The sequence below is a fragment of the Cupressus sempervirens genome, chromosome 10, assembly GCF_028749045.1.
Source record: "Cupressus sempervirens isolate cs-2001-9-10 chromosome 10, ASM2874904v1, whole genome shotgun sequence".
NCBI classification, from domain to species: Eukaryota; Viridiplantae; Streptophyta; class Pinopsida; order Cupressales; family Cupressaceae; genus Cupressus; species Cupressus sempervirens.
In genome coordinates, this window is record NC_143127.1 from 588,199,831 (window position 1) to 588,211,678 (window position 11,848).

Here is an 11,848-nt window from a genome sequence, read left to right on the forward strand (position 1 = left end):
TGTGAGATGGGGCTTCGTTGTACTCGATCCATGAGGTCTATTTATTTCCTACCATGATCTATATTGTTATTGTTTGTATGAGTCTAGATTCCTTAAAAATCAAATATATGCCAAGTGTTTCAAATATGTTTGCTAAAATTTTGGAAGATGCCTCCAAGAATATTGGACCCTAAGGAAATTACTGATCTTAGTGATATTGTAGAAGAATGGATCTCAGAAAAGATGAGAGCAGAGTTCAGATCTGAGATTGCATTGATGAAGAGTGACATGATTGCTGAAATTGTAAGTGCTTTAGGTGGTTTACCTAGACATGTGGATATTGAAGATGGTTATAAGGAAGCTATTGAAGACTTTGAATTTTCTAAATCAAGTGGTGAGCCCATATTTGATCATTTGGAGAGACCTATGGGAAATAGGGTTGGTCAGTTTGCTCAACTTGGATCCAAGTTGAAGTTGAAGCATAAGATGGAGGTTTCTAATTTTTTGGGTACTTTGAATCCTAAAGACTTGATTGATTGAAATGATGAATTGGAAGACTACTTTGATCTTGAGGATATTGAGGATCCACTTAGAGTAAGGTTGGCACAAACTAAGTTGAAGGGACATGTTGCTCTTTGGTGGAAGGAACTGCAAAGAGATAGAGAAGAGGAAGGTGAAATGAATATCACTAGATGGAAATTGATGGTGACTAAATTGAAGGCTAAGTTCATTCCTTCTGATTATGAACTTGAGTTGTTTAAAAGGTTATAGAATCTAAAGCAAAAGGATATGACTATGAAAGATCATACAAAGGAGTTCTACAAGTTTACTATTCAGTCTGGGCATAGAGAATTGTCAAAAGAGAAGGTAGCTCAATATATTAATGGTTTGTGATTCAATATTCAGGATGAGTTTGTTATGCTAAATATTTCTTCAATTGAGTATGTTTATTAGTATGCTTTGGGAGTAGAAGAGAAGCTAAAGAGCAAGAATCAAGGTAGTTCTCAAGGGAAGGAGAAGAAGGATAGTTTAGCAACTAAACCAAAAGAAGAAGATGAACAAAAACCTACTGATCAAAAAAAGAGGACAAGTGGAGGTAGGTTTAGAGGTAATTGTTTTAAGTGTGGTCAAGAAGGGCATAGATCTTTTAAATTTATAATTGGTAGGATAGTTGATGTTGTGGATGAGGTTGAAGTCCAGGGTAGTTAGCCTGAGCAAGCAGAGAGTTTGTTGGCTTGGTGAGTACTAGTTGGTGAGAGGGCATTGGACTCTTGTCAAAGAACTAGTTTGTTTAGGACTTTTTGTAAGTCTGGTGGTAAAGTTTACCAAGTGATTGTGGATGGTGGTAGTACTAATAACCTTGTTGCTAAAGAGATGGTTCAAAATTGGATTCAAAGAGAATGAGACATCCTTATCCTTATAGTATTGGCTGGTTGCAAGGTGAGCATGCTTTGGAAGTGAGGAAGAAATGCCTTGTTGATTTTCAAATTGGGCAGCATAAGGATCAAGTGTTGTGTGATATTGCGGATATGAATAGTTGGCATGTGTTACTTGGCAGACCTTGGTAGTATGATTGAAGGGTTGTGCATGATTGTGTTTGGAATGTGTTTACTATTGAGAAAGGTGGTAGGAAGTTTTCCCTAATTCCTTTAAAAAATGAAGATTTTGGTAGGAGGAACCTAAGTATTGGTAGCTGAGTTGAGTTGATAGATTTTGAGAAGGTTGGAGATCAACATGGAAAGTAGAACTATGGAACACATGTGGTGGATGTGAAGAAGAAGAAGAAAAATAAGGGAAAGAGTGTACAAGTTGAAGACTGAGAAGACATGTATGTGAAGAAGCAATTTGGGATTTATGTGTTGAATCCTAGAATATTTTCTTCCAATTACTAGAACATCTTTTCAAACCTGGGGTATCTGATGTAGGAGCATCCTAGGCTTTCCTACAATGTTGCATGATTGTAGGGATTTTGGTCAAGTGTTGAGGAGCATCGAGCTTGGATTTTGATGGAGCTATGTTTCCATGGTTAGGGATATGTTGGAGAAACATTGGAGAACCTTTCCTCATGATTTCATAGATATTGGATGGATTGAGTTGAAGTTTGGAACTATTTTTCTATTGTTACTAAAACTACATTTTTCTGGTTTCTGGGCACCTGTTGTAGAGAATGTAACTAATTATCCTTAATGTATGAGAGGTTGTTCACTTCAAGGATTGAATAGGGCCTAGATTAATTCCTTTGGTCAAGTGTACAAGTTCTAACTCTTTATAGATTGGGAGATATGGTAATTCTCCTACAACATCAATTTTTGCAAACTGCATGACGGTTACTATGGATGAATTTTAGGATGGATGTGCACTTTTCCTTGAGGAATCAGCCTTTTCATATTTAAGGTGTTGTAGAGGACCTAGATTTCTAGCTAAAATTTGAAGCATGAGTTCTAATTCAATCAAAGCTAGGAGATATCATAATTTTACTCAAACATCAATTTCTGGGCATTTATTGTTGTTGCAAGCTAACTTGTGGCATTTAATTTATGTATTTGTATTTAATTTGTGTGTTGGGCTGACTTGTGGCTTAGATTATTATAAGTATGAGTCTGGGGAGTCTTTTAGTAATTATTGATTTTGGAGAGGAAGAATAGATGCAAATTTGGAGCAGAGCTAGAGCAATGACTTAGGAACTAGAGGATCTCTTGGTAGACTTGTGGGTACAAGTGTGGATTCTTCTTGGTGTTCTTATCCAGTTGTGTATCTAGAATAGCTAAGATTGGTTGTAAGTTGGATCATGAATTTTCTATTTGTATTTGGACCTAACTCAGAAGGGCTTATAGCTAGGCATGTTGCATGTAATCAGTTATCTTTTATAAATCAAGTATTGTAATTTGGTATCAGATCTTGCATTATTGTTTCTTGTTGTTGTGTTTCCACTGTGTGGTTGTATAGTTGGGGGCTAGGACATCTCCATTAGGGACAATCCTACCTTGCACTACATCAGAGATGTTGTACATATTAATTCATAACTATTAGGCCATAGGATAGCAATATAAATTAGGCTTAAATCTTTGAAGTGTATTTAGTTTGCAGTTATTAAAGTTAATTTTAAAATGAAATGAAACTTTAGAGGAAAATTAGTAATCTTGATATAAATTTAAGAAATGTGTTGGCAATTAGATACTATTCAATTCTCTTCTTTTATGTAAAGACTTACATTTGAACAAAATGGAAGATACAACTATTTTATGATTTGTCTTATGTGTGGTAGGTATTTTATTTTATGACAATGTTTAAAGACTAAAGTCTGTCTAAAAGAGTAGCAACTACAACACCGCATGTTAAAAAATTCAACATAGTCATTCATGAATACGAGCTTATTATAATAAGACCAATTTACTTTTGTAAATCTAATATCAACAGGGAAGAGAGTCTAATTTTACTATAGCAATTAAGAAAATTGATTTCCTTCTCAGGTGCTTGCCAATGACAATGACCAATATAAGATACTAGATGGTGAAACAAAACCAAGAAAATTTATACTACCCTTAAATATGAATGAAAGTTGAATACAATGAGTTCTAGTGTAATTCATGTATAATTGTTCCAGTGTGTACTCTTCCAATGGTGTAAGAAATGTCAGTTTCAGATGAAAAATAAAATTATATACCAAGTTCATTTCTATGATATAGTAACATTGTTGAAAACTTGGTCAGCTACCTGATCAAATTCAATAATTTATAATGAATTTATTCATAAGGATAATGTTTAGGCAATTATCTAGCAGTTCCTTTTACTTTACAAATTTAACCTTCATAGTATATGTTTGTAAAGTAGAAAGAAAAAACATTTTTATCTTCTAAACTTATTCACTCATAAAGAAAATTGAACATGAGTACAATAGTTGGGTAACACTCATGTAGCAACTAAAATGGGACAATTCCTAAGGATGTTATAGACAAGGATAACTAATTTGTACAAAGTAAACCAATATAATGATTTGATTTCTTTACTTAGCATGGAGTTGAATAAAAGGACATTCATGTAGGAGAAGCTTGATGTTGTGATCATAGTGTGAAACATATAGTGGTTCCATGCAATCCAGTGAAATATATGTGTTTTCTTAGCATCATACAGATCATTAGTTAGTTTTCTTGATTAACTAGACATTAATAAATTGTATATATACATGCAGTCTTGGAACCTCTGTAATATCTCCTCACTCTAATAAGGAAAACTTCCTGTATTAGTCATCAATTATTTTATCCTTTAGTTTAGCTTATATTTTAACATAGTTTTTCTTTACCTTGCCCTTTTCCATGCATTCGAATATGTGTGAGGATCGGTTAATAATTTGTTTAGGATAAGTTTAGATATTCTAAGTAGTGAAACTAGAATGTATTCATTGTCTTATATATATGTGATTGTAATCAAAATTGCAATAAGAATAATAAAAACTTAGAGCATACTCTGATTTTAAATAGAGTTCTTGTTTCTTTGTTTTGTATATTATTTTATCATCAAATTCTAGTTTGCAAAGTGTTGTTTGAATTCTATAATTCAAGGTTAAGTTCAGAATAACATTTAAACATTGTGTTAAGTAACCTAATGCTTATTTTATGAGAAACAATAGTATTTCCTAAACAAGGGGTGTAATGGTTACCTTAATAGATATTGTGGGCTCCTGAAACTCCAATATACTAGATTAATATTGTAGCAAATCCTCTCTTTTTTTCAACTCATCTCTAATGGAAAAATTGCTTAGTTTTTTTATTTGTAGTATGGACATGGTTTTCTTGTGGTAATTGTGCTTTGACTAGAATGGGTGCAACACTCTTCATGATTAATAAAATGGACATAAATACAATTGGAATGTTAAGGTCTAAAGATGATGTTTTTAATGTTAATTATGTTAGAAATGCTTTAGAATAACTAGGGGGGGGTGTGAATCAGTTATTCAAGGTCCAAATGTCCTATTCAAACTTTTCTTCAAGTAAAGTGTACCCATCAAAATTATTCATTCATCCAAGCTTTAACTTTCCTATTCAGCAAGTTACTGTAAATCAACATGCAAGCATAACACATAAACATATCAACACATAACATAGTGATTTATGTGGAAACCCAATTTGTGAAAAAACACCAGTAATACACTACTCAATTCTCACTCTTCTAAAGTGATGCCCTGTGAAAGGTCTGCCCTATTAAAGGCTACAACACACTATTAAATGTGACCTGGTTAAAGGATTTAACCACCTTGTTAAAAGTGGACCTGGTTAGAGGACTTTAGAACATTCACTTGGAATGCCACCCTGTTAAAGGATTTACAAATGGTTATTAGACCAACCTAAGTCCATAGGATTTTCTTTTAATTTAACTAATACAATTACTAGAGAGTAACAATAAGGGGTTTTGACTTGATCATAGCATACAACTTAGTTTGCAGATTTTAGATCACTTCTCAACTCATGAAATTGCCTGGCTTTTAGTCTCTGTAGCTCTGACAGCTTGCCTCCTTTCAAGCATAGTCTTCTTGAGTCTCCATGCTCAATGTACTAGTGTAATCCTCTCTTTCTGACCACTTGTCAAAGCAATCTCTATGCTCTATGCTTCCTCCTCCTAGATGCCTTCTCTTTGACACCCTTCAACCACTTTGCAATTTGGCACTCCAATAGCTCTTGCTTCTTGGTCTGTGACTCCTTAAATATAAATCTAGAATTTATTTTCCCACTCAATTATTCCCTCCTTTAATTTCAATTCATATGGATTAGGTAGGATTCATTGAATCTAACCCATATTTTGTTTCTTCTAGAAACATCATGAAGAATCATCTTGAATTTGCTCAAAAAATAGTTTACATAAAATTTTGTGCCACCAGTTCATCATCCTTATCCTCCAACTAGTTCACAAAATTCAAGGTAACAACTTTGTTAGCTTAGATTCAGTGAATCTTTGTCATTTCCAATAATATAGTAGCTCGGCACTATTTAAATTTTGGTACTCGGCACATACTATGTTACTCGACATCAATTGTGTTTTACTAATGCTCGACACCTGAAGTTTACTCAACATCAACTAAGATTTTTTGATGCTCGGCACCTGCTATTTTGCTCAGCACTTGAACTTCACTCAGCACCTAAAGTTCACTCGGCATCTGAGGTTCACTTGGCACACCCTAGATGTTATATTTGTTTAGCTCCAACTAGAAATTTGCTCAGCTTAAACTAGCTTACTCAGCACCCACTGATGAACTTAGTTTAAGCTTTGCAGTCAACCTTGTTATAACTTATGCTTCTAATTTTTCTAAGTGTGGCCAACCTCTTTATCTTCAAGCATGTTATCAATACATCATTTAACCATTGTCTTAGTTGATCCTTGTACTTCATTAAAAAATCATAACTCAACCTTTCCCTTAGGTACTCTTGTTACATCTTGTTGATTAAATAGTCTTCATCAATCAACTAAGTGATAGTACTTGGATCTTATTAGCAATTGTGATTCCTACAAATACTAGGTTTGAAATCAATGACAAAACAATAATTGAAAACATTCTTTTAACAACAATCTTCCTCAATGATCTTTTAACAAAAATCTTTTAACAACAACATTCTTCAATCAATCTTCTTCATCAATGATCTTTTCAATTAGATTTCCAACAATCTCCCTCTTTGGCATTGATGGCAAACCAAATTGATCAACCATCAAACTAAACTATTCAACCAAGTTATCAACATGCTAACTAGGTTAGAACAGTAAGTCAAATGCCAAAAAGAAAATTGTGTTACCATCAATTGTCTCATCTCCTTCTTTTGATCTACTATCCTGATTGCTTTCCTTCTACTTCTCCCTCTTAGTTGTTGTATCCTTTTTCTTACATTCTCTCCCTCTGTATGCATTGCTCATCTTTCTACTATTTCTTTCTCTGTCCATATTTTCTAATTAGTTTTTGCTATTTCTCCCTCAATCTTATTGAATGTTGTTGATCAATATACAATCCCCCTCTTTGACAACAATGCCAAAGACATATTATTCTAGCACCTTATCATGCAAGTGTAGTATTTTTAGGTTCTTTCAATTTCTCCCTCTATCACCTTGCTTATGACTAATTTGGAACTTTATCACCTCAATTACTTTAGGCATGAATCCTAAAGTAGATATCATCTGCATCAATGTGTAATATTTCAACAATCAACTCATTTGATGCAGGGAAATCTTGTTGTTACTTTAAGTAGCTTTAGCTAGGGGTATTGCCCCTAACTTACCTCTAAGATACTCAAAATCATCTTTACGTAGTGCTTCTGTGAAGATGTCAGTAATTTATTCCTTTGAGCTAACATATTCCATCTTCACTTGTTTGTCTTCCACCAATTCTCTTACATAGTGATACTTAATTGCAATGTGCTTGGTTTTGGCATGCATTACAAGGTTCTTTGATATGTTGATAGCACTTGTATTATCACAATAAAGTATCACAGGCTTATTCACCTCTTCCTCCATACCTTGTAGCAGATGTTTGATCCATACAATATTAGTGCAATTTATAGCAGCTGCAACATATTCAGCTTCTACAGTGGACTGTGAGGTACAACTTTTCTTTTTGCTAGTCCATGTAATCAATCTTCTTCCCAAGAAAAGTGCTCCTCCACTCATTCTTTTTTTGTCATCAATATTACCTCTATAATATGCATCAGTGTAGGCTATTAGTTCACACTTTTCTCTTCTCTTGTAGTACAAACCAAGGTCATCAATTCCTTTTAGGTACCTCACTATTCTCTTTGTTGCCATCAGATGATTTTCTCTTGGATTTGCAAAAAATCTTACCACTATTCCAATAGCTAATGCAATGTCTGGTCTACTATGTACAACATACTACAACTTTCCAATCATGGATCTATACATTGTCTAATTCACTTCAGCTGACTCATCATTCTTTGATAACTTATCTCATGTCACCATTGGTGTGCTAATTGTTTTGAGTCTTCTAATCCAAATGTCTTGAGTATCTCCTTGATGTATTTTTATTGGGTCACAAATATTCCATACTTCAATTGATGTACTTGTAAGCCAACAAAAAAATTGATTTCTCCAAACATTGACATTTCAAACTCATGTTTCATTTGATTAGCAAAATCTTTGCATACAACATCTTTTCCTCCAAAGATTTTAGATATCAAAATGTCTTTACCTTATTCTACCTTGATGTACAGGTTGTTGTTGTCATATGTTCTCTCAAATCCTATCTTCACAAGATATTTGTGCAGTCTCTCATACCATGCTCTAGGTGCTTGCTTCAAACCATAAAGTTCCTTATGTAGTTTGCAAACCATATCCTTGTTGTTGTCATCAAAAAATCCCTCCAGTTGTTGTATGTAGACTTCCTCTTCTAGTATACCATTTAGAAAGGTAGACTTCACATCCATTTAGAAGACTTTGAAACCTTTGTAAGTAGCATATGCAAGTAATGTTCTTACTCCTTCCATTCTTGCAATAGGGGCAAATGTTTCCCCATAATCTAGTCCTTTTTGTGCATAGCCTTTGCAAACTAGTCTAGCTTTGTTTCTAGTTATGTCACCATTGTCATCAAGTTTGTTTCTAAACACCTATTTGGTACCAATTACATTCTTATCAACTAGTCTGGGAACTAGGGTCTAGGTTTTGTTATTTTCAATTTGGTCTATCTCTTCTTCCAGAGCTTTATACTAGTCATCATCTTGTAGTGCATCTTTCACTATTTTGGGCTCAACCTTGCTTAGAAAGCATGATTCATTTCTTAGTCTATTTCTTGTCAATGGTCTAGCATCCTCGTCACTAATGATTTGATCTATAGGGTGATGTCTTCTCACATACTTGGCTAACCTTGGTTCCATTTTTCTTTCTACATTTGATCTTTTAGCTTTAGAGTCATTTTGTTCTTCTCCATCTAGCACTTCATCATCTCTTTCATGTAAATTGTTTTCAGAATCAAAATGTGTATTTTTTTCATTCTACAACTCAGCTTCTAAATGTAGCTAGGTATTCGCTGGTTGTGACTTGACTAATACTGAGTTTTGTTGTTGATTTTCAATTTGATCAACAGTATTATCTTCAATAGTCATTCCTTTATAGAAGCATACAAAAGATCTATAATCTTTTGATTTCTTGGACTCATCAACTTGGACTTCTGCATGTTCATCAAAATTTACATTTGCACTCTCCACAATCTTGTTAGTGTTAGTATTCAAACACTCATATGCTTTGCTTCTAGTGGAGTATCCAAAGAATATGCCTTCATCACTTTTTGCATCAAACTTACCATTTCTAGTATCTTTAGGAATATGGCACTTACAACCAAAGACTTTGAAATGTTTTACATTAGGTGAGTGACTATACCACAATTCAAAAGGTGTTGCATTTGTACCTTTCTTGACTTTGACTCTATTCAAGGTGTAAACAATAACCTATTCCTTCTTTTAGCAATACCATTCTGAGGTGGAGTTCTTGGTGCTAATGTTTTCCTTTTGATACCTTTGTCATTATAGAATATCTCAAATTCCTTTGATGTAAACTCTCCTCCTCTATCTAATCTTAGGCATTTCAGACTCTTGCCTATTTCCTTTTCAACTCTGCCAAATACTGTTTGAACATTTGAAATGTATCAGATTTTTACTTTAAGAACATAGCAGTCATCATCCTGGAATAGTCATCTACAAATAGCATTATGTATCTATCTCCTAGGTAACTTTGCACTTCTATTAGACTACATAAGTCTATATGGACTAACTCTAGCACTTCATTGCAAGTGTATATTTTTCTTTTAAAACTAGACTTAGTCATCTTCCCTAGTTGACATTGTTTACACATTGTGTTTTCAAGCTTCTTCAATTTAGGCAAACCTCTGACTTTCTTCTTTTTTCTAATGCTAAACAAATTGTCAAAGTTAACATGGCACAATCTTTTATGCCATAACTACACATCATCATTTCTGACAACAATACAAGTTGCATCTTCCATATCTAGATAAAATAGATTACTTCTTATTTGTTCACCTTTTCCTATCAGATTTCCATTAGTGTCATAGATTTTGGCAGTTTTGTTTCCAAATTCTACTTTACAACCTACATTCCTTAACTTTGATACACTCAAAAAATTGTAGTTCAGTTCTTCAACATAGTATGCATTATCACATGAAATTTTCTCTATAAATTTAATTGAGCCTTTTCCTTTGATTTGACATGAAGCGTCATTACCAAATCTGACACTGTTTCCATCATATTGAATAAAGGTAATAAACTTACTTTTGTCTCCTATCATGTGATGTGAGCAACCACTATCTATGATCCACTTGGCATTCTTGTTTACATAGGTTACTAGTGTTGTTGCTTCATCTTCATCTAATTCATCCTTCATAGCTACATACACTACTTCATCATCATTCTCATCAAAATCTTCTTCAACAATGTAGCATCTTTTGCCTTTGTCCTTGTAATCTCTGCTATCATCTTCTCTCTTGTTCTTATACTTATTTCCTTCTTTATAGTTCTTCTTCTATGTACACCTTGCAGCAATATGACCTACTTCATTGCACTTAAAAAAAATGATAGGCAGCTTACCTTTGAATTTACCTTTGCCTCTATGGAATCTTCTACCCAGTAGTGCTTCTAACTGTTCCACATCTTCCTCATCTATGCTGCTATCACTAAGTGCATTTTTTCTTTTCTACTCTTCTTCCTTGATGTCACCTCCACAATGTCTTTCAATGTTAGCTTGACCTTGAAAGTAGATTCAAGGTTCTTAGGTCTATAGTTGTCAAAGTTAGACAATTCAAATGCAGTAAGTCTTCCTACAATTCCTTCAAAAGTTAGTGTTTTTCCTTGAACACACCTTAGCTCTTGAACGGCTAAAACTCTAATAGCATAGATGGGGAGCAGGGTCCTTAAGTATTTACTATTGATAGTCTCTTCTTTTAATTGACCACCTAGACTTCTTATTACACTAACCACTTCTTTCATTCTAGCAACATATTGAGTAGCATTTTCACCTTGCTCCATTTTCATGTCATTAAACTTTCCTCTAAGGCTTTCTCTCTTTGTTCTCTAGACATTTTGATCTCCTCCAAAGATATTTGACAAGGCTTTCCACATCTTGAATATAGTATCACAACCTTTGATGACATCAAATTCAGCATAACTGAGTACAGAGGCAATCTCTAGCATTGTCTAATTGTGCTCCTTCCTTTTGTTGAAATCATCTGTAGAGAGGGGTCCAGTTGGGTCTACATGTTCTATTCCAATTGAGGTTTTTGTATAATCACCTATTGATCCAAGGTGCAATTTCATCAGACTTTGCAATGCAGTGAAGTTGTCTTTGTTGAGCTTGGGAACTTCTCTCTTGGACATCCTGCTTCTAGTACCTTGAAACTAAATCAGCAAATGGCTCTAATGCCAATTGTTAGAAATTCTTTATAATAATTGAGAAGGGGGGGGGGGAATCAATTATTCAAGGTCCAAATGTCCTATTAAATCTTTTCATCAACTAAAGTGTACCCATCAAACTTATTCATTCATCCAAGCTTTAACTTTCTTATTTAGCAAGTTACTGTAAATCAACATGCAAGCATAACACATAAACTTCCTATGTATGTATACATATAATCATATGTATAGATATATATATACCAATTTATATACAGCATAAAAAAATTAGATACTTATTATTACTTTTATTGATGCTAAACTTCAACTCTCCCTCTTTAGCAAAGGAAAAGTGATAAAGAATTTAGATATTAGAATATCTACACATAATACATCATTTGACACTACCACTCAAAGAAATAGAGACTCATGAAATTATATAAATCACCATGCTATGAGCACTATCATAACCTAAATTGTGATCT